Genomic DNA, 23,244 nt, shown 5'->3' on the forward strand with positions numbered 1-23,244 from the left:
GGCCTGTTTGCCCATTTTATAGAGGAGGGAAGGAACTCCTTCTCTGTGGCTTGATATCTGGGTGAAATGATAGCGTGTTCGTGAAGGGCTCGGCGCAGTCTGGCAGGGAGAAGGAAGGGTTCCGTGAGCAGTGAGTCTTCCAGCGTGGGCTTGAGTCATGGTGACCCGGGGTGTGTGAGGGTGTGCATGGCTGTGTGGTGTGGTGTGTCCCCTTTCTACACAGGTCTGTGCACAAGGACACATGTGTGGTGGATGTGTGTGTTGGTGCTCATGTCACACACGTGTGTGTGCAATGTATCCACGTGTGACTGGGTGTGCGCCATGCGGTGCTAGGGGGCTGGGAGCTACTCCTCTTCTCTGCCCTCGGAGCCTGGGTTGGGGTAGCCAGAGAATTGGGAGAGGCAGAGTGGAGACACAGGCGAGGGAGTCAGCCTCTGGTGTGTCAGAGAAAGGGGCAGCTTGACAGCCGGGGTAGGAGATGAATCAATGCAAACATGCTTAGGGTCGCAGGTCCCAAAGAGGCTGCCTGAATGAATGAAAACAGTCATGGTAGAAGTTCAGGAATGCTGGTGCCGAGGTTGGGGAGGCTTAGGGATGGGATGCCTCTTCTCCCCTTGCATCTTCCCAGTGATGTGGGAGGTTGGGGCCACCATGGGGCTCTGGGCTGGGGGTAGGAGGGAGGACAGAGGAGAGATCCCGAGGGATAGAGGGACCCTAAGCCAGGCAGCCAAGGCTGGGGGCTCCTTTGAGCACACCCCCTCTGGCCCTTGGATACCCCAGCTAATGACACCCCACCTTGTCCCTCATGCAACTCTGTCTGGCACAGCTGGAACCACAGAGCACCAGAGCCTCAGCCCTGGTTTTCCACAGAGGAGCTTGAGGCCCAGAGAGGGACCACCATGTGCTTGTGGTCACACAGCAGGTCAAGTGCAGAGTCGGGCTGCTTGGGCTCTTGCAAAGCCTCCTTTCTTTCTGGGCTAAGCTGATGCTGGGTTTGTGGGCCATGAACGGAGTAGGGGTGGCCCTGGCCCTGCAGCCCGGGTGGGGGATGGACTGGTGTGCTCACAGCTGCTGTCCTCTCCACCCTGTATCCGGAAGGCTGCCGGCCGGCCTGCTTTTAGAAGCAACAGCAGGAGATTTGCGGGTTGTTCCCAGATCCTGGGGGTCGGGTGGAGGGAACAGGACTCGGGCCATCTGCTGCCTCCATTGTCCCAGAATAGCTGTGGTAGGGAGGGGGAGCAGAGTCAGCAAGGATCAGAATTGGGATGGAGGAAGGGGGGGGGGGGTGTCTGGATTTAACCCTTTGCGGGTCTGTATGGGAGAGTAGAAAGCTGCCTGCTCTGTGGCCTGATGTGACCCACGTGGGCCCCACAGGCAGGGCCGGCCATGGGGGAGAGGGACAAGGTTGGACCACCTTGTACTGGTCTTCAGGTGCCCCTCGGGCAGGTATCATTCCCATTTGATAGATTAGGAGACTGAGGCAAAGAGAGGGAGAAGGCCCACGGTCCAGGTCACAGGGCTTAGAAGTGCAGCGGTCACCTCAGTGTGGGATGACTCTGGACGGTCGGGAGAGCCCTACCCTCCTGTCCAGTCTGGCTCTATGCTCTTGGGCAGGTCACTTCACCATTCACTGGCCCCACCAGTAAAATCGACACAGTGACTTCTATGTTGTGCGCTGTGCAGTTTTGAGAGGCTGCACAGGAAGCTCTTGGCACAGGCACTACCTGTCCAATAAACCACAGCTCCCTGGCCTCTCTCTGCTGTTAAAAGGGCTGGACTGGCCATCCCCTCCACTCCACTGGGTCTGGACCACTGTCCGCCTCACCTGTGTCCCCACAGCCGCCTCCTTGCTCACTGGTGGTGGGTACACTGGCCTCCTTGTTTCCCCTGGTGGATGCCCAGCTGGTTTCACCCAGGTGGGTAATCCGCCTGGGGACACTGATCATTTTTAGTATCACCCCAAAAGGGAAAACTTGAGATGGAATGCAATAGGAAGGACACGGCACCACCCAGGAAGTCTGCTTGCCCAAGTAATTGGCCCTACACTGGCCACACTTCTAGATCTAAATACCAGTATCCAGGAAATGGGGGGACAGTGGAACATGTCCAATGACACTGTGAGGGTTCAGCCCAGCATGTCAACAGGGAGATCGTTCTACAGGACGAAGGACGTGGTTTCTTCAACAAGTACGACGGCATTCACAAGGCAGGAAGGAAGGACCGTTAGAGATTATAGGAGATTTGAGAGGCATAGCAACCAAATGCAACGCATGGACCTTGTTTAGACCCCGGTTTGAATAAATGGGCAAGAAAGGTCATTGTTGAGAAAAGCGAGGAAATTTGAACATGGACTTTGTATTACATGGTATTAAGAAATTTTTCATTTGGGGGCGCCTGGGTGGCTCCGTCAGTTATGCGTCTGTCTCACCCTCTCCTTCTGCCCTGCTCATGCTCTCTCTCTCTGTCTCTCAAATAAATAAATAAAATCTTAAAAAAAATAAATTGTTCATTTTCTTAGGTGTGATAATGATATTGAGTTCTTTTTTAAAAAGTTTATTTATTTATTTAATAATGTGTCTATACCCAAGGTGGGGCTTGAACTCATGACCCCGAGATCAAGAATTGCATGCTCTTCTGACTGAGCCAGCCAGGCACCCGCGGGGTTCTTTTTAATAAGAAATGTTCTCATATGTAAGAGATACATTCTGAAATATTTATGGCTGAAATGATATAATGTCTGGAATTTTCTTTAAAAAGGAGCTTGAGGGGAGGAATGAAATAAGAATAGCAAAATAGGGGTGGTTGTGGAAGCTGGGTGATGGGCACATGGGGATTCATTATGCTAGTCCCTTTACTTTAGGGTGTGTTTGAACATTTCCATAATAAAAAGTAAAATAAAGAGGGACTGTGGATATTCCATATGTTGGCTGTGGCCTTCCCCCGTCTCTCTCTCCCTCCCCTGCCCCCTCCTCCATGCCCCACATTCAGGCCCAGATAACATCTGTTCTCATCAGACACTGCAGTCTGGTTCCACTTCCTGTTCTCCCCAAACAGCTGGAGAAAGGAGAGGCAGACCTTGACCGGAAGCTGGCCCTGCCTGAGTGACATTTGGCCTCTTGCCTGGTTTCCCCAAGACCTACCCTGATTCTTTTGGTTCTGAGCACTTGTTCCAGCTGCTTTGTAACCCAGTGGCACTCTCCCTGCGCACAGTCATTGGACACATTCCTCCTCCCACTTACCACTCCCCCTGGTCATCCGTCCAATACGAATGTACTGCTCACCTCCTCTGGGTGCGGGGAGGCATCCCTGTGTGAGAGGTTACACAGATGCAAGACCTAGCCTCAAGAGGGAGCTCAAATCCCAGTCCGGACATATTGAAAACATGGCGTATCTTGTAACGATGATGAAACAAAGCCATGGGGCAAAAGGAGGAAGGACTAAAATCTGGGGGGCTTACAGGAAGACATGATGTGTGAGTTGATGGATCTGGGTCTTGAGCTGTGAGGAGATCAGAAGGAGCAGCATGTGTGACACAGTGCCTTGCAGATAGGACTAGGGAGACCCTAAGGAAAGGTACAAATGCTGGTTATGGTTATGGGTACTACTGTTTTCGGGTACCTACTTATCTCATCTTGCAGGATAAAGGTGTACCTAGCAAGGTGTCCACATAAAACAGAGGGCGTACTTTTCCTCCTTGCCTCCCGACATCTCCTCCCGAATGACTTTGTAAATTTCTTCCGGAGCAGAGGCTCTGCTAGATGCATTTCTGTGCCTCCCAGTATCTAGCACAGTGCTGGACACATAGCAGGCACTTCATGAAGACCAAGGACCATTTAGTTGAATGAGTCAATTTTAGGCCAGTACCAAGATGGCTGCATTAAAATCTTGGGTGCTTGGTACAAAGGGATTCCAGGGCCCCATCTTAGATCCTCAGAATCCAAGTCTCCAAATAAGGGGCTAGGGGGTCTGTATGTTCCCTTGGCTTCCCAGGAGGCTATGAATTGCCGCTGGGTTAGAGGACGAAGTGGGGGCCCGAGGTGAGTTCAGCACCACGGACAGAACCCTCCCTGCCACCTCTGTCTCCAGAGCAGAGGCTTCCTGGCTCTGAGACCTTAACCATGGCACAGACTAGCTGCATGGCCTTGTGCAGGCTGCACAGCTACCAGAGCCTCAGTTTCCTAATCTGAGAAATGGGAGTGATGACATCCCCCAACTCATTCCAGGGCATTTGGGCACAGGGCACCCAGCCCAGTGCCCACGACATAGCTCGAGCACCACTAATTTGCTCACAGACTCCAAATTTATGCCAGACATGATACCATGAACCAGGTGGTTGAGAGCTGGCACCCAAGGATCTTATCCTGGGAGTGGAGGGCAGCGGTGGCACTTCCTCTCTTCTTGCTGGCCCCCAGCTGGACTCCATTTTCAGCCTCCCTTGCAGTGAGGGCGGCCATGTGGCTGAATTCTGACTGATGGTTGTGCTCTACTTGTAACCCCCCCCCCCCCCCCGCCCACCACGACCACGAGAGGCTCTCTCTCTGTCCTCATCGCTGGCTGGCTGGTGGGGACTGTGGGTTAGGGGAGGGTAGAGCACGGAGATGGGCAGAACCCTGGTCCCAGAATCTCCCCATGGAAGTCTGTCCACCAAATGGCTGCACTGAATTGTCAGAAGAACCAGAAACAAACTTGTGTTGGGTTGAGCTCCTGGGTTTGGGATGCTTGTTACAGTGCTTACTGGATGCTGACTAAGACAGGGAGATACAACAAACAGGTGAACAAGCAAGCAGCAGTTCCAGAAAATGATGGTGTGATGAGGGACACACACAGGGAGGAAACAGTGGAGGATCTTTGGGGGCACACATTATCCCTTTGTTTTTAACTTCTTCTAAGTTCAACTATAAACCTTTTGCCCCTCAGTGGTCCAGGTCTGAAATTCTCTTGCTTTGGACATGTAACTTCCACCTCAAGCTTCTCAAAACCCCATCTTGTGTGATATATACATCACTCATATCACTCCCCCATATTCTGGATTTTATTTCAAGGACCTGCTGGCCAGGTTTATCTTTCATTTGGCCCTGCTGGGTTGGAAACCTGTCCCTTCATGCTATGCACCCCCAGTGAACTTTGTCTTTCCCACCCATATCCTCGCCTTCTGGGGTAAAGATCCGAGCCTGGGTATGTTCCCAGCCAGCTATGTCTGCAGCCCACTGACCCCCAGCTTTGTTCAATATTCAGGTGAAAGTATCTTTGCACCTTTAATGACTTTATAGAGGCAGGATACAGACCATGAGAGAGGAAACACCCAATTTACCAGTTGGTTTGCAAGAGATTTATGTAGTCTAAATCTGTTTTGTTTGTATCTGATTATTCTAAAATTACATCGAAATAAACTCGAATACATGAGTAATATGTTTACTGTTCCATTTACTCATTGCTGCTAAGAGACTACCCCAAAACTTAGTGGCTGAAAACAGAACACCACTTATTTTCCTCATGAATCTGCAGTTTGGACAGGATTCATGGGACAGTTTGTCCCTGCTCCACTGGGTATCACTGGGTATCAACTCTGGGCTGGGGCTACGGTCATCTGAAGGCTCTCTCATGGGTCTGATTCCTGGGTGAGGAAGACTCAAATTGTGGTCATTGTTCTCTATCTCTAGGAGGTCTCTCTGGCATGACTTTTCTGGGTAGCTGGGCTTCTTATGTGTTGGCTCAGGGCTCCCAGCCAGGGGAGCTAGGTAGAAGCTGGATTGCCTCTTCTGACCTGGCCTAGGAGGGGATGAGCATCACTTCATTAGAAGCCAGTAACCAAGGCCAACCCCCTAATCAAAGAGGATAAGTTAGGTTCCCCATACTCCTTTAAAAAAGTATATTATTAATTTAAAAAATTGTGTTAAAACATATATAACATAAAATTTGGCATATTAAACATTTTAAATGAACAACTTAGTGACATTAATCATATTCATGATGTTGTGCAACCATCACCAAAACTTTTTAAAAAGATTATTTGAGAGAGAGAGAGGGAGAGAGAGAGAGCATGAGCAGGTGGAGGGGCAGAGAGAGAGAATCTCAAGCAGACTCCCTGCTGAGAGGGGAGCCTGATGTGGGGCTCGATCCCAAAATCGATGAGATCATGACCTGAGCTGAAACCTGATGCTTAACCACTGAGCCACCCAGGTGCCCCAGCAAAACTTTCTCCTAATGTTTAAGTATAATGCTTTCAAGTTTCCTCCATGCTGCATGCATCAGAACTTTCTTCCTTTTTACAGCTTCAGACTATTCCCTCATCTGTGCACGTCGTTTTGTTTATCCATTCATCCATCCATGGACACTCGGGTCGCTTCCGTCTTTTGACTCTTGTGAATAATGCTGCTGTGAACACAACAGGTGTACAAATATCTGTTTGCATCCCTGATTTCAGTTCTTTTGGGAATATGCTCAGGGTGGAATTGCTGGATCATATGGTAATTCTATGTTTAATCTTTTGGAGGAACGGCCATCCGTTTCCACAGCAGCTGCACCATATTTTACATTCCCACCAACAGTTCACAAGTGTTTCATTTTCTCCACACCCTCCCCACACTTGTTATTTTTTCTTTCTTTCTTTTAAAAGAATAGTAGTCCTCCAAGTGGATGTGAGGTGGTAGCTCATTGTGGTTTTGATCTCCTTTTCCCTAATGGTTAGTGATGCTGAGCATCTTCTCACCTGCTTATTGGCCATTTGTACATCCTCTTTGAAGAAATATCTTCTCAAGTTCTTTGCCCCGTTTTTAATCAGGTTATTTTCTGTTGCTGATGGGTCCTCATTCCTTTTTTACAGCCATGTGGTGTTTCAAAGACTAGCTCTCTGGTGTTTTATTAACCCGTCCTCTACTGATGGATATTCAGGTTGTTTCCAGTCACCTGTTCTTCAAAAAAAAAAAAAAAATGCTACAATGAATTTTCTTGTACATATGTTATTATGCTCACGTGCTGAGTATTTTGGAGGATAATTTCCCAGCAGTAGGACTGGTGAATTAGAGAGAAGGTGCATTTATCATTTAGGTGGATACTCTCCAATTGCCCTTGAGAGAGGATGTACTGATTTATATTCCCTGTAACCCATGGAGGAGAACAAGGCGCAGCTTTAAAACTAACACATATGTTTTTGGCATTGTGCCAAAGATTTCTTCTTCCTTGGGGATGCTAATCTGACATTTCCTAATACCGATTAAAACATTGGCCCAACGCTCCACTCTGTTAAGGGATTTGCAACTTAATTGCATTTGTTCATGAAATGGAATTAATATCAAATAACTCGCCATCAACAGGACTAATTTTTGACCCTGGGCTATGACAAATCTATTCGCATTTTATATTTTACAGATCCGTTCAAAGTTAAAAAAAAAAAAAAGCCACTATCTGAATACCATTAAACTGATATTAAAAATCAGACCTCAATGCGTATGCCAATCTTTGCAAATAATACAGAGTTTATTTCTATCAATTCTTTCCCAGAGGTATAGCCATGAAAATTCACAACTGGAAGTTCTCTTCTCTTATTAATAGTATCTAACAAGATAACAACTCACATCAGATATTAACTCAACCTGCACTTTCTAGACTACATGCAGATTTAGAAGCAAACAGAACCTCTTTACAAAGCCCACACCAAACCACTTGCTCCTTCAACTTCTACTCGAGAAAGTAACTGAAAATTGTTAGGAGCAAACCAGGATCCAATTAAAACAGATAAACAAATTATAACTACATTAACCACTTTATGTTAATACATGTTCATAATTAACTAGTCACAGTTTTCAATAAGGGAAAATTGTTTTAAGGGGAGAAAATTCCAATAAATGAAGAACTAACTTGTAAATAAACTCAGGACAGAAAATCCTATATGTTCTGAGCAGCAATTAATGTAATACTTATATTAACTGATAGTAAAGACATGTGGTAAATAAAACGTGATATGCAGTGTGGATAAATGGGAAATATTTAACCAATATGTTAAAATCAGAGTAAATGCACATCAACTTTATACCTTGTGTTACTTTGAAGTAGTTTACGTAAATATAAGCTCACTTCTCTTTCCCTGCGTATCTTCAGGTTCATTCAGTTCAGCCATTCACCCAGCGTGGGGATCCCAGGGCACCAAGCATGGCTCACTTCCTCCGATGATGGTAGTTTCACAGGCTGCTCCTTATTCGGTGCCCAAATTGAGTGTCCAGGACACAGGGGCTTCCTCTTCAGCCACCGGACAGTCAGGGACACTTACCTGCCCAGAGATGTTTTTTAAAGCTCCCCAGGTGATTCCAACATACAGCCACGTTTGGGACCTACTGCTGTCTAAAGACCATCCACAGTCTGCCTGACCATCTCTTCACTCATTCATTTAGTACACTAGCATTTATCACACACCTTTGCTAGGTCCTGAGGATACCCACATGTTATTTACCCTCTGTTTTTCCTTACACTGACTCCTTTGTACTTAAAGACATTTATTTTATTTATTTTTATTTTATTTTTTTAAAGATTTATTTATTTGAGAGAGAGAGAGAAGCAGAGGGAGAGGGAGAGAGAATCCCAAGTAACTCCATGCAGAGTGTGGAGCCCGATGTGGGGCTCGATCTCACAACACCGAGATCACAACCTGAGCTGAAACCAAGTGTTGGATGTTTAACTGACTGTGCCACCCAGGCGCCTCAAGACATTTATTTTAAAAAGACATTTTATATAATCAATTGGATGGGCCAGGTGTATTTTAAGTAACACACATAAAAATAAGTATATCAGGGGCACCTGGGTGGCGCAGTCGGTTAAGCATTCGACTCCTGGTTTCAGCTCAGGTCATGATGTCAGGGTGGTGGGATCAAGCCCTGGGTCGGGCTCTGCACTCAGCGCAGAGTCTGGTTGAGATTCTCTCTCTCTCTCCCTCTGTCCCTCCCACTCATAATCTCTCTCTAAAATAAATAAATAAATCTTTAAAAAATGAGTATATCATTTTTAAACAAGTTAATATTATCTAAAAGGAACCTTACGTATTGCCAATGATATTCACACCACCTTTTAGGAAATCATGAATTCATTTATTCAGACATTCGCTCATTCTTTTATTCATCTGTCCCACATTTCCTGAGCTCCTGTGATGGGCCCTGCGCGATACTGGGCATCCTTTCTGCCCTCTTGCTGGACTATGCCTGGTGTCCACCCGTCACCCAGGAGCCTCCATGCTCCCTGCTGCTGGAACAGGAACGAAGTCATTCTCAACATCTTCAGGCCTCAGGACTTTGTGCTTCTTCCACAGATGCCCACTCTTCCCTTCACCCAGACAGGCAGTCCTGGAGGTGTGTGTGTGGAGTGGGGCTAGCTACACCCCTGGGTGGGGTCCCCGTGGGCAGGGCAGACTATCACCACCAGGGGGCACTCCCGCGCCACTGCTGGCTTCTTGCCCTGGCAGGCTCAGGGCAAGGTGGGCCGGGCAGGAAGGTGAGGATGCCTGGGGAGCTGCTGTGGGGGACCAGGCCAGGCTTGGGAAGAGCCTCATCGGAGAAGGGACATGACAATGGACCCGCTGCACTCGGATTCTGAGAAAACCTCCCCTCAGTACGCAGCATATCTACCAGGCTCAGCAGAACATGACCAACTGGCGACAGCAGGCATCAGGGAAATAATTCTGCCATTTGGTGAAGGGCAAGGTCGCCCCACGTGCAGATCCGAGCCCACCATGAGCACCAGACAGCACGCGTGTGTACCTCAGTCCTTTGCTGATTATTTTCAGGGAGAGGAGAAGAGCAGAAAACAGGATGGAAGGCCAATGGGGACCTCACCCTGGGGGCGGGGGCCACCCTCGTCCCCAACTTCAGCCAGGAACACTGGTCCTGTGGACTGGGCCCTCTGAAACCGTTCTTCCCCAGTCCCCTGGGCCACAGTTTTCCCTTCTATAGAATGGGACTGAAATCATTTCCGACCCATCTGCCTCTCTTGAGTGCATTGAGGAGAAAGCGGCCGCAAACAGCAGAGAGCAGGTTGAAACAAAAACAAGAGAAGCTAAAATGGAACTTGGCTCCCCCGTCCTGCCCCTCCCTGCTGTGGAATTTGTGCAAATCTGTCATCTGTGTGAGTGAGTCTGTGCTTCACCATGCCTTGCTGGAGCTGGTAATTAGGTGCGGTGGTGGCTCCTGCCTTGCCCTCTGATGACTTTTCTCTAATTGCTCTAATCTCTGTTTTCATGTGCTCACTGGAGAATGAGAAGAGCCTCCAGTGGCTCCCCAAGGAGGGAGGTGAGGGGTCCACCCTCGGGAAGGGGAGGGGAAGGCTGCCGCCCTGCCCCTCGGTGCGCAGCCCTGTGGTGCGGGCTGTGGGGACAATGGCAGACGTGGTCCCTGTTCCTGGGTTCTTATAGTTCCAGGGCTAGGAGGGACATTAATGGGGGAAGTACGGGAGGATGAGAAGTTTCCTGGGGGGCCCAGAGTGCTGGGAAAGGGGGTGGGGGGGCAGAGAAGAGGACCCTGATCGGGCTAGGCTCCTGGGGGGAAGACGTGGGGGCTCCTGTGGAGGAGGGGAGCTGAGAGCCTCGGGGGGCGGGTGGAGTGCCTGGCTAGGGGCAGGAATGGGGGGCTCGGGGTGGGGGCAGAGAGACCCCGGTGGTGGGGAAGGACCTGGTGTGAGTGTCCTCTCTGTGCAGCTCCCTTGTTTCTGGGAGCTCAGGGCTATAGCTTTCTCCAAGACAGGATGATTCCGTGTGGCTTCTCCGGACTTGTCATACCTTTGGGAGGACAGTTCGGTGTGTGTCCGTGTTTAGTATGTTGCCTCTGACTGTGTGTCTGTGCATGTGTGTGTGGGGGGGAAGAGAGGGAGAGAGGGAGGGCGGTTGTGTGTTACCACTGGTAACTGCGGGCTCTGATGAATTCAGCTTCCAGGCCTGAAGAGTCTCCTTGCTGAGCCTCTGGGAACCCTGCCCTGGGACAGAGGTGGCTGGTGCAGCTGGGGGGGGGGGGGCGGGCTAGCCTACATAGCCGCTTAAGCCCCGACTGCTGGGGTAAAGCGATTACTGGTGTGTGGTGCGTGCGTGTGTGTGTGCGCATGTGTGTGCGCGTGCATGTGCGTATGTGCGTGTGCATGTGTGTATGTGTGTGTGCACGTGTGTGCACGCGTGTGCTCATGTGTGTGTGGTGCGTACGTGTGCATGTTGCGTGTGTGCGTGTGTTTGCGTGTGTGCATGTGCGTGTGCGTGCACGCGCGTGTGTGTGTGTGTAGGTGGGTGAGACTGAGCTCACAGCCTTTAGCAGCTGCAGGTTTCTCAACTGCCCTGAGAAGATCCAAAAATTTGCCTGTGGCGTTTCCCTCCCTTTCCCTGCTGAGATTCACTCCCCGCTGCTGACCTGGATATGTGCATTTACTCCCATCTACTCCAAGATGCTATGCTCCTAAATTGCTTCTCCTCCTAGGGCCTCTCTGGCTCTAATGGTGGGATTTCAGTCAGTGTCGGAGGGGAGATAGTTTGGGATGTGGGGAGCTCCCTGGCGCTGCCTTCCTGGCATTGCCATGGACAAATTGAGATTTCTGACCTTCTGTTTGACAAATGACTCACCTGTAATCACACTTATTTTTCCTTGCATAAACTGAAACAAGAGGAAAAGCGTCGGGTTGCACCCCTGTGCCAGGAGGCTCTTCATAGCATAGGGTTAATTCTAATAAGAGCAGTGAGTGTGAAGTCAGGGGTTGAAATGTTCCAGAACTGGTGAGTAAATTCAGTTTCCTGTAACACACATGCCTAAAGAAAGAAAGTTCTCAGCACGAACATGACGACCGTGGCTGAAAATCAACAGCCCCTCCTGTGTGCGTACCAAGCACCACCGCAAGCTCTTCCCAGGTCGGCCTCTGGAATCCTCACCTGATGGTGCCCATTTTACAGATGAAGAAACTAAGGCACAAGGAGGGCCACAGTTCGTGGAGCAGGGATTTGAACCCCGGCTGTCTGGTACCCTTGCTGAGTCCCCAGCCGCTGTGCCATGCACTGTAGGACAGCGGTGTAGGGTGGTCAGAGCGTGGCTGAACGGTGCCCCCCCCCCTTTTTTAAGATTTTATTTATTTATTTGACTCAGAGAGAGAGAGAGAGCACAAGCAGGGGGAGCAGCAGAGGGAGAAGCAGGCTCCCCACTGAGCAAGGAGCTGGATGTGGGGCTCGATCCCAGAACCCTGGGATCATGACCTGAGCGGAAGGCAGATGTGTAAATGACGGAGCCACCTAGGCGCCCCAGCAGTGCCCCTTCTTGCAGGAGAATCACAAACCTTAGTTTCACTGGGGAGCATCTTGCCAACTACCCCATTTCACGTGGCAAAGACGGAGGAGGACAAGCTCAGAGGAGAGTTTTACTGCACCTCGCTAGTGTTCCGTTGGTTTGTTTGCTCTTTGTGATTTGTAAATATTCCGGCTTCTGCTTTATCTCTACAACAGGCTTGCTGTCCAGGTCAGCGCTCCGCTGGCTCGCCAGCACTTGTGTGACAAGCTCTAGCTGCAGTGATCTGCACGGAGTGCCCCGGACGCCGGGCTGCGGGGCCTGCTCCAGGTCAGACCAAGGCTAATCCACAGTGTCTGGGAGCTGGGATTTGACCACTATGCTTTGGGGCATCATGGCTATCTGAGAGGGAGGCAGGGTGTCTGGGGGTGTAAGAGGTTGGGTTACACGATAATTGCAACCTCAGGAGGCTTTCGTGTATCAGGTCAGGATTGCTTCCTACTGCAGATAACAGAGACTGGAAGTAATAGTGGCTTGAACCAGATTGAGGCTTATTTCTCTTTCACACAAAGGATGTCAGGAAGTAGGAGAGTCCAGGGCTGGTGGGGGGCTCAACAGGGTCATCAGGGACCCAGGCTCCTTTTTTCTCTTAATCCCACCAACTTTAGCATGTGGCTCCCATCCTCAAAGTTTCCTCATGTTCCAATGTGGCTGCTGGATCTCCATCATCACATCTGCTTTCTGGGGTGGTGGATATAGACCGGCTGAATGTTTCCCTCTGTCCCAACCTAACAATTTATGCTTGCCCTCATTTGCCTTGCCTCACTGCAAGGGAGGCTGGGAAATGGACTCTTTCGGCTGGGCACATTGCCATATGAGTTTTTTTCCTAAGGAAAATGGAAGACAGGACATAATAAGCGTACTCTGCATTCTCTGCCCCGGAGTACTGTAGCATCCTGTGCACCCTAAAGTGAAGGCTGTTGCTTTTTCCAGGTGCTGTGACTGTTTCGGACCAAACAGCTGGAGAGGGTTAGGGGAAGGAGCCTTAGCAGCAAGTGCCAGCACCCAGGCCCTGCAGGGGCTTGCTAGTTTGGGGTTTTATCTCCCCTTAGTGTCCTGTAGTAGTTCCAACCTTGCAGGAGGGGCTCTGCTGGACAACCACGGCGGGGTTGGGGGGGAGAAGAGAAGGCTGCCAAGTAGGGGACTCTGTGCCTTGCAGGTATGTTCTGGAAGGAACCATGATGACAGCGGTGATGGTAGAGCTTGGCACTGGGTTGGAGGTCTGGGTGGTCCACCCAGGAGGGCAGGATAGGGGTAGCTTGGAGTCTTGAGGATGTGGGTGGCCAGCAGATGGTAGCCTGTCTAGGAATACCTCTTGACACTCCTGTAGGGCCAGCCCCAGGTGGCCTAAAGGTCCACTGAAAAAGTTCATGTACACACCCCCCCTCATTCTGCCAGACCCTGAGAGGGGGTCACAAGGGTTGTGACAATCCAAGGGAACATTTCACTGCCAAAGGCATCTTTCCCTCCATGTCACACTGATCCTCCCCACAGACTGGTGAGGTTGGGGGAGATTCTTTCCTTTTTACAGATAGGGAAACTGAGGTTGAGAGTGGGTAAAAGATGGGCTCAAAGTCACACTGTGGCAGAGCTGGTTGGGCCCCAGGTCCTTTGAGTCCCAAAGGGGAGGGGGGATGGTCTGAGTAAATGTTCTAAATGTAGTGTCTCTTCATTTCTTTTTTACTTTAACTTAAAAAAAATTGAGGTATAATTTACACACAGGAAAGGAAAGTGTAGATTTTAAGTGTACAGTTCAATGAATTTTACCTGTTTGTCAAACATTCCCAGCACCTCAGAAGGCTCCTTATGTCCCTTCCTAGTCACCAACCTCTCCTCTCCTAAAGGGCAACCACAATCCTGACCTCTATCACTAGAGATTGGTTTTGCCTGTTCTTACACTTCATATAAACAGAGTCATGCAGTGTGTTCTTTCTCTTTTGGCTTCTTGGACTTAGCGTAATGCCTGTGAGAGTCATCTGGGTTGCGGCATGTATATCTGTAGTTGATTCTTTTTTTTATTGCTGAGTAATATTCCACTGTGGGCTATGCCACCATTTGTCTATTCATTTATCTGTTGATGGACATTTGGGTTGTTTCCTGTTTGGAGCTGTAATGAGTAACGCTGCAGTGAGCATTCATGTTCACATCTTTGTGTAGACATATGCTTTCACGTCTTTGGGGCAAATACCTAGCTGTGGAATGGCTGGGTCAGAGAATAGACATATGTTTAGCTTTGTAAGAGACTGTCAAACAGGTTGAACCATTGCCACTCCCACTAGCTGTGTACAAGCTGTGTATCCTTCCTATATTTGATATTTTCAGTCTTCTCAATTGTGGCCATTCCTGTGGGTGTGAATGATAACTTGTTGTGGTTTTAATTTGCATATCTCTGGTGGTTGATAATGTTGACTGTCTTTTCATGTGCATATTGGTTATTTTGATATTTTCTTTCATGAAATGCCAGTTTGTATCTTCTGCCTATTTAAAAAAAAGTGGGGTTCTTTCCTTATTAATTTGCAGTTCTTTATATATGCTGGATAGTAGTCCTTTGTCAGATACATGCATTGAGATATCTTCTCTGCATCTGTGAATTGGCTTTTCTTTCTCTTAATGGTGTCTTTTGATGAATATAACTCTTAATTATAATGAAGCACAATGTATCATTTTTCTTTTATGTTGTTTTGTGTTGCATTTAAGAAAGCTTTGCCTCCCCAAGTGGAGTCGTTTTAACACATGACTCCATGCGGCCTCACGCCATCTGTTTGCTCTCTCTGCCGCCTCATCTCCTATTAGAAGCGCCTCTCAGAAGCAGGGGGTGAGGAAGGCAGAGATGGGATGAAAGATCTCTGATAAAATGCAGGGTTAAAAGCCTGGATTACTCGCCTCCCCAGGACATGAGATTTGTGTCCCTCGCCCCCTTCCTTCCCCTTTGTGGATTTGGGTTTAGGCTGTGCTGCAAGATTAAAACCAAAGAGATTAAAAGATTACCTCTGGCAGGGAAGGCAAATTCTTCCTCTTTGCTCCCTGAGTCAGTGGGGAAGGTCGGGGAGGAGGTAGGGTACTAGTAACAGAACCACTCCACCTCTAGGGACTGGTTCCTTCTTCCTCCTCCTCTGGGGAGGCCTGGCCAGGGCCACCCTCACCATGTGTAGCCTTGGGCACACACACACCTCTCTGGGTCTCAGTTCCCAAGTTGAAGAGCAGGTGTGGGAGCTGAGCTGGATAGGGAGCACCAACATGAGCTTTAGTGGGTTCTCAAAGCCTGGTGATGCGTTAGAAACGCAAACTTCAGGCCCCTCCCAGACCTGCTGAGGAAGAAACTCTGGGGAGTGCGGAGGAGGGGCAGCAATCTGGGTTTTAAAGATTTTTATTTATTTATTTATTTATTTATTTATTTATTTATTTATTTATTTATTTAAGACAGAGAGAATGAGAGAGATAGAGCACACGAGAGGGGGGAGGGTCAGAGGGAGAAGCAGGCTCCCTGCCGAGCAGGGAGCCCGATGCGGGACTCGATCCAGGGACTCCAGGATCATGACCTGAGCCGAAAGCAGTCGCTTAACCAACTGAGCCACCCAGGCGCCCGCATCTGGGTTTTAAAAGCCCTCCAGGGCAGGGGCGCCTGGGTGGCTCAGTCGTTAAGCGTCTGCCTTCGGCTCAGGTCATGATCCCAGGGTCCTGGGATCGAGCCCCTCATTGGGCTCCCTGCTCTGTGGGAAGCCTGCTTCTCCCTCTCCCACTCCCCCTGCTTGTGTTCCCTCTCTCGCTGTCAAATAAATAAATAAAGTCTTAAAAAAAATAAAAGCCCTCCAGGGCATTCTGATGCACACTAAGGCCTGGGTACCAGCACCTTAATTATGGTAACAATAGCTAATTTTTAGAGCATCTAAATGTGCTCATCAGTGACTCTTCTAAAGAGTATGTACCCGCTCACCTGTGATGGAGGTACTATTACTCACTCCATTTTACCCCAGCGAGAACTGAGACACAGAGAGGTGAAGCAGCTTGCCCAGGGTCACACAGCTACTAAGCGGCTGAGCCTGGATTTAGACGTGGGGAGGCTGGCTCCACGCACTGAGCTACCAACCACTGTTCATATGGTTTTGAATTCCCAGCGCTGTGCATCCTGGACCTTCACCGAAGTCCACAGTCTTTATCAGCTGCTCCAGGGGGCTGACTGCCCTGGGGACCCCTGGCTCTCAAGGTTCTTTCCCTGCCTCTCCTCAGGGTCCGCTGAGTCTGCTCTGACCACACAGGGCAGCTTCCCACTTCCTGCTTCCTGGGGAGCTGGCGGCTGGGAAACCCCTGGGCTGAGGTGGAGGGAAGCGGATGTTGTGAGCTGACCCCAGCTGCATTGTCAACCAGACCCAGAGACAGAGGCCTATAGCACGCTGGGTGAAACTCGTTCATGTCTTGCGTCATTTCCTCGTTCAGTATTTAGTGATCCCAACCAGAGAGAAGTCAGAGCCTGCAGAAAGCCAGAGGCAGATAGAAGGGGACGAGGGGAAGAGGAAAACTGTCCATTCATTTTACGATTCTTCCTACAAGTCCCCTCCTGCACTAGGGATGGTTGAAGATACCAACCCTGATGCTGGAAAGTGATCAAGGAACAGCCAAGGCCCAGATGCAGAGGCTGATTTATGGGGGCTGTGCTGGGGAGCTGGAGTGAGCATGCCAGGTGGGAGAGGGCAATCCATCACTGCTTCCTAGGGGAGTGGCAAGTCCCCCCCCCCACCTGCCTGGCCCCTACTGGGGGGTGAGCCTGCCTTGCCCTCTGCCATGTCACCAAGGCCCCTGCTCTCAGGGGCAGGTGGCATTGCCTAGGAGTTTGGGGAGCTCTAGCACTCCCCCCACTTTTCTGCCCCAGTTTTCTTGGGTCTAGAGTCCCTTCGAACCTTTGGGTGGGGGCAAGGGTGGTTGCGGGGGGAGGAAGGACCTCCCCCCCAGATAGAACCCTGGTCAAGTCCCTTCTCTGTGACTCAGCTTTCTCCTCTGTAAATGAGGGCCTCAGCCCAGCCGGGCCAGCCGCACAGGGTGGTCGTGGCGGTGAAGGGGTATGGCCATGGGCTGCCAAGCTCTGTCCCACCTGAGACAAGCAGGAGGTCGGAAGGAGGAACTTGCCTCTGACGACTGTGCTCCCAGGCGTGTGCCGGGCTCTGCGTGGGGAGATGTGTGTTGGGCACCCAGGGGTGGCTGCAGCCCAGGGCCCGCGCGGGCAGGCGTGTCCACCTGTGCATCTTTGGATGGATCCAAAGATCCATCACGGGTACATGCGTGGTGCATGAGTGTGTGTGCACACGTGCGTGTGCGGGCCTGTGCGTGTGCAAACATACTGATGGCCCGAGCTGCCTGTGATCCCTTTACTCCTGCCAGCTGGGGAGGACCCCTCTGGGGCGCGGTGGTGGGGGTGTGGCTGGGTGCTCATGCCCAGGCCCCATCCAGCTGGTTATTTATTGATTAATTCTGCTGCCAGCTGATGGATGCCAAGCCGATGCCAGGCGCAGGCCCTGGGCTGATTTACATAATTAAAAACCATCAGTAACAGAGCCAGGCCTCACCCGCCAACTGCTTCCTCTGGCATGACAACAAGCTGAGCCTCCCTCCTCCACCCCCACCCTTGCCTCTGCACCCCAGGTCTTCCTCGCCTGCCTGACCCCCTCCCTCTCCCGGCCCGCCCCGGGTCAGCCTACCGGCCTGGGCCACTCCATATCAGCCCCTGCCCAGTCTGATGGAGAGATTGTAGTGTTTTGGGATTCTCGAGTCACTGACTCCAAGATTCTATTAGTCCATGGTTCTTTGATGGAGAGTCTCAGATTAGAAGAGATTCAGCTGTGATCCTCCAAGTATGTGATTTTTCAAGAGTCTATTACTCTACGTGACAAAGGGGAAAAATGTTTGCTCTCAGCAGTCCTGCCTGCTCTCAAGGAGGTGGGGCTGCTCTCAGGAGAGCCTGGCTTTCCGCGGAGGCCACCGTGGTGGGTGGGGTGTGTCCATCACTGCTTTACAGAGGAAGGAGCCATTTGTCACGGCCGAAGGCTCAGGGCAGGGGCGGGTGCTGGGGAGTCTGGGCAGAAGGAAGGAGGACCCAAGGACGCCTCGGGAAGGGGCGGGGAGATATCCCTCGTGGAGGCCCCCCTCTAAGAGGGGCTTCAGAAAATTCTGGATTCAGCAGAGCGTGTGATGTCAACCCCCTTGCTGGTGTTGCTTCCAGTGTCTTCAGAAAAGGCCCTCACATCTAGAGAGGCAGTTTGGGGTGACCAGCATGGGCTCCTCCACATCCCAGCTGTGTGATCTTGGGAAGCTACTCAGCCTCTCTGAGCTAGTTACCTTCTCACCTGTGAAATGGGGCTTGTTGTAAGGATGAAATGTTAATCTGTGCAATGGGCTTAGTAGTCAGCCAGCATGTGGTGAACCCCTCATGAATGGTGGCTGTTATTGTGTGGGAGTGGGTGTTTTGGGGAGACCTTCAGCGGGCTCGTCAGACTTGGTGAAAGCAGAGACTCGCTGGGGTCTCTACACAGGAGGGCTAGGTCTGCTTGTCTCCGTAGGCCGGCTCGCAGTGAGGCAGGTGCTCAGAGGATGTTTGTGGAATGAATGATTTTCTCTTTCCTCAGCCCTTCCCGAACACGGGCTGGCCTCAGCCAGCACTCAGCCACTTCCCCTCCAGCTGCCCTTCCTCCAAAGCTGTTTGGGGAAGACACAGCTGACTGACCCCACGCCCAACGCCGCGGCCTGAAGGTGCACCCACAGACCCCATCCCACAGTGCCCCACATCTTAGTCTGAGCACGATAGGACCTCAGCATCTCAGTTTTCTGGTCCAGAACTGCAGAACTGAAGACCCACAGAGCAGTCTTGCACCCACCCATGACACCTTGGTCTACATCATGGCACAGGTGAACCACCAATCTTAGGTAATTAAGAAACGATTTGTCATAATTAAAAAAAAAATCTAAATAAAATATGTTTAAAATTAATGGTAGAATGTAGGATGGTACAGCCGTTGTGGAAAACAGTTTGGCAGTTCCTCCAGAAGAGAAATATTGAGGGGCACTTACGTGGCTCAATCTGTGAAGCATCTGACTCTTGGTTTCGGCTCAGGTCAGGATCTCACTCACTGGTCATGGGATCGAGCCCCGCCTGGGGCTCCAACCTGGAAAGGGAGTCTGCTTGAGGATTCTTTCCCTCTGACCCTCCCTGCTACTTGCACATGGTCTCTAAAATGAATGAATAAATCTTAAAAAAAAAAAAAAGATTCTCTCTCTCCCTCTCTCTGCCCCTCCCCCTTGTGCTCGCAAGCTCTCTCTCTCTCTTAAAAAAAAAAAAGTAAGCATAGAATTACCATGGGATCTTAGCAATTCCACTCCTGGGTATAAACTCAAAAGATTTTGAGAGAACTCTGAAAGCAGAGCCTCAAACACACCCCAAAATTCACAGCTGCATTATTCACAAGAGCCCAAAGGTGGAAGGAACCCAAGTGTCCATCAACTGATGAATGGATAAACCAAATACAGAACATATATAAACATATCAAAAGTGTAAAACAAACATATACAATGGAAGATTATTCAACCTTAAAAAAAGGAATGAAGTTCTGATCCATGTTACCACACGGATGAACCTTGAAGGCGTAATGCCAAGTGAAAGAAGCCAGACACAAAATGGCAAATTCTGGAGGATTCCGTTTAGGTGAGGCACCTGGAATAGTCAAATCCATAGAGACAGAAAATGGAATGACCATTAACCGGGGGCTGGGGACAGAGGAATGAGGCGTTAGTGTTAAATGGGCACAGGGGTTCAGTTGGGGAGGATGAGCAAGTCCTTGAGATGGACGGGGATGCTGGTCGCATAAAGACATGAATGTGCTTAATGCCACTGAATCATACACTTAAAAATGCTTAAATTTCGTTATGTTTCTCTTGCTACAATTAAAAAGTGACTTCATTGGGCGCCTGGGTGGCTCAGTCGGTTGGGCGACTGCCTTCGGCTCGGGTCATGATCCTGGAGTCCCTGGATCGAGTCCCGCATCGGGCTCCCTGCTCGGCAGGGAGCCTGCTTCTCCCTCTGACCCTCCCCCCTCTCGTGCTCTCTGTCTCTCATTCTCTCTCTCGCAAATAAATAAATAAAATCTTAAAAAAAAAAAAGTGACTTCATTTCACTGGAAGGGGTCATTATGTTTGTAATCCCCTGTCTTTTCTATTTTTTATTTTGATTTTCCAGGCCCCCATGTTCCGGGCACATAGTAGGCCCTCCATCATGACTTGCCAAGTGTATGAAAGAGCCAGGCCTCCCCATCTAGCCCGATGACAAGCTAGCTCGTCCAGCAGCTCACGGCTCCCAACCAGGCAGCTGCTTCTCTTGATTTCACCAGAGCGGACAACCCATCGCTCAGCCACAGGTTGGTGGGGACGGGGACAGGTGCCTGATGGTGGTCAGGTGGTCCTGGGCTTTGAGGATTGGACACAGCCCCTGAACTGATGAAGAAGCGATTTCACACAGAGGCCTCTTTCTGGTGCCGTCAGAAGGCAAGACGCCACGCTCGGCACACTCCGGAGCTGGAATGCTGTCAGGCCCAAAGGCCCAGACCCCGCTTTGGTTGCATTTCACGCCGGAAGACATTTCTTCTTATGCGGCGGCAGCTCTTGGATGTGGCTTTTTTTTTTTTTTTTTTTAGATTTTATTTATTTATTTGTCAGATAGAGAGAGAGAGCACAAGCAGGGGGAGCAGCGGAGGGAGAGGGAGAAGTAGGCCCCCCACTGAGCAGGGAGCCGGACGCGGGGCTCGATCCCAGAACGCTAGGATCATGACCCGATTGGAAGGCAGATGCGTAACTGACTGAGCCACCCAGGCGTCCCTTGGATGTGGCTTTTAATATGCTCATTGCTGTGTCATCGCTTTCTCCCCCTGAGCAGTGGAGAGAATTGCCAAGTACTGGGACCATCAGGCTGTTGGGGGAATCAAGAAATTTGCCCCCCCAGTCAGTCTTTCAAAAACCCTGATATCTTTTTTATCAAACGTGAACATTTGATAGAGTCCGATTATTCCACGTGCTGACTGTATAGACAAGTCAGGTTTCTTAAAATCAAAGGAATGGTTTTCATTGGCATTATTTTTTTTTAAAGATTTTATTTATTTATTTGACAGAGAGAGAGAGATAGCGAGAGCAGGAACACAAGCAGGGGGAGTGGGAGAGGGAGAAGCAGGGCTTCTTGCCGAGCAGGGAGCCCGATGTGGGGCTCGATCCCAGGACCCTGGGATCATGACCTGAGCCGAAGGCAGACGCTTAACGACTGAGCCACCCAGGCGCCCTTTCATTGGCGTTATTGTATCACAGAGAAAGACTGTGAATCTTGGCCCTCATAAAAAAAAAAAAATTGATGTGCACCTTCATTCAACAGTGAGAGTGGCTTAGGTTGGAAAAGCAGACTTTTGTTCAGCCCATCTCTTTTGACAGCTGGCTAAAAAGACGTCCACTCACTGGCCTTGGCTTGATTGCACTTGTAATAGTCTCAATTTCTCTCGGCACTGAGTGAAGATTTGGAAGCACATTGTTGTTTGCTAGCTGCTCACCGTGAATAAGCTTTGAGCACTAGCATCCCGAGCAAGTGCCTCCGTCCACACAGCGGTGCCCTTCCTAGCAGCCGCCACGGCAACGGAGAGTCAGTCCTGATCTCCGTGGCCCCTTCTGGTCCACGTTGTGGCTCACAAGTAATCATCAACTTAACCAAAGAACGTCCTCCGCGGCAGCACCGATGTTGAGTGCGGGGGTGCAGAGGCAGAGGGAGAGAATTTTTTTTTTTTTTAAGATTTTATTTATTTATTTGACAGAGAAAGACACAGCGAGAGAGGGAACACAAACGGGGAGTGGGAGAGGGAGAAGCAGGCTCCCTGCCGAGCAGGGAGCCTGATGCGGGACTCGATCCTGGGACTCCAGGATCATGACCTGAGCCGAAGGCAGACGCTTAACCAACTGAGCCACCCGGGTGCCCTATAGGGAAGGTTATTAAGTGACAGAGAAGTAGGGAGAAAGGTGAAGACTTAGTTATCGTCGTCTTTTGTGCCTTTTGAGTTTTGTATTATATGCTTGTATTATTTTATTTTATTTTTTTTAAGATTTTATTTTATTTTGTGAGAGAGAGAATGAGATAGAGAGAGCATGAGAGGGGGGAGGGTCAGAGGGAGAAGCAGACTCCCTGCTGAGCAGGGAGCCTGATGTGGGACTCGATCCAGGGACTCCAGGATCATGACCTGAGCCGAAGGCAGTCGCTCAACCAACTGAGCCACCCAGGCGCCCGCAGAGGGAGAGAATCTTAAGCAGGCTCCATGCCCATCGCAGAGCCCCGCATGGGGCTCGATCTCATGATCCTGAGATCATGACTTGAGCCAAAATCAAGAGTCGGACACTCCACTGACCGAGCCACTCAGGTGCCCCCAAATTTCTATTTCTGCAGAAGAAAAAGAGAGTAGATACTAGGGGACAACTAGAAGTCTCTTCATTCATCCAATGAATGGTGTTGAGCCCCCACAGCAGTGATGGTTGAGCAGTGAACAAGAAAAAGAACATCCTGCTTCTCATGGAGTTGACACTCGAATGGGAAGAGAGCAAGAGGAGAGGGTTTCCAGGAGGAAGGAGCAGTCCGCTGTGTCCAATGTGGCTGTTTTCCTCACCCGACAAGAAGCCTGGAGGTGGGACAAGACGACTACCACAGCAGGCTCCAGTGTTATGTCAGTGTTCCAGGCGGGCAGAAGGTGGAAGAAAGGCCCACCAGTTGCCTCTGACTTCTTTTAAAAGAAAAAAAAAAAGCTTTAGGGGCGCCTGGGTGGCTCAGTTGTTAAGCGTCTGCCTTCGGCTCAGGTCATGATCCCAGGGTCCTGGGATTGAGCCCCGCATCGGGCTCCCTGCTCCGCGGGGAAGCCTGCTTCTCTCTCTCCCACTCCCCCTGCTTGTATTCCCT

General features: G+C 50.2%; 1 protein-coding gene across 4 annotated transcripts in view; it reads left to right on the top strand.

Moving 5' to 3' along the window:
* The first annotated feature begins 10,607 nt into the window (after positions 1 to 10,607).
* The window catches only part of ELFN2 (extracellular leucine rich repeat and fibronectin type III domain containing 2), a 77,818-nt gene continuing 65,181 nt past the window's right edge, over positions 10,608 to 23,244 (top strand). Inside the window, exons 1-3 of one of the 4 annotated variants that reach the window (XM_054506831.2) lie at positions 10,608 to 12,560; positions 18,905 to 19,202; positions 20,509 to 20,686. The gene's annotated coding sequence lies outside the window, so the exon portion shown is untranslated. Of the gene's footprint in view, positions 12,561 to 15,911; positions 19,203 to 20,508; positions 20,687 to 23,244 lie in introns of those variants that run through there. The other 3 variants (XM_054506833.2, XM_054506830.2, XM_054506832.2) reach the window with 3 other exon arrangements.

Source organism: Mirounga angustirostris, unplaced genomic scaffold, assembly GCF_029215605.1.
Source record: "Mirounga angustirostris isolate CCGP_5_RB_7025 unplaced genomic scaffold, mMirAng1.0.hap1 SCAF_5, whole genome shotgun sequence".
NCBI lineage: Eukaryota > Metazoa > Chordata > Mammalia > Carnivora > Phocidae > Mirounga > Mirounga angustirostris.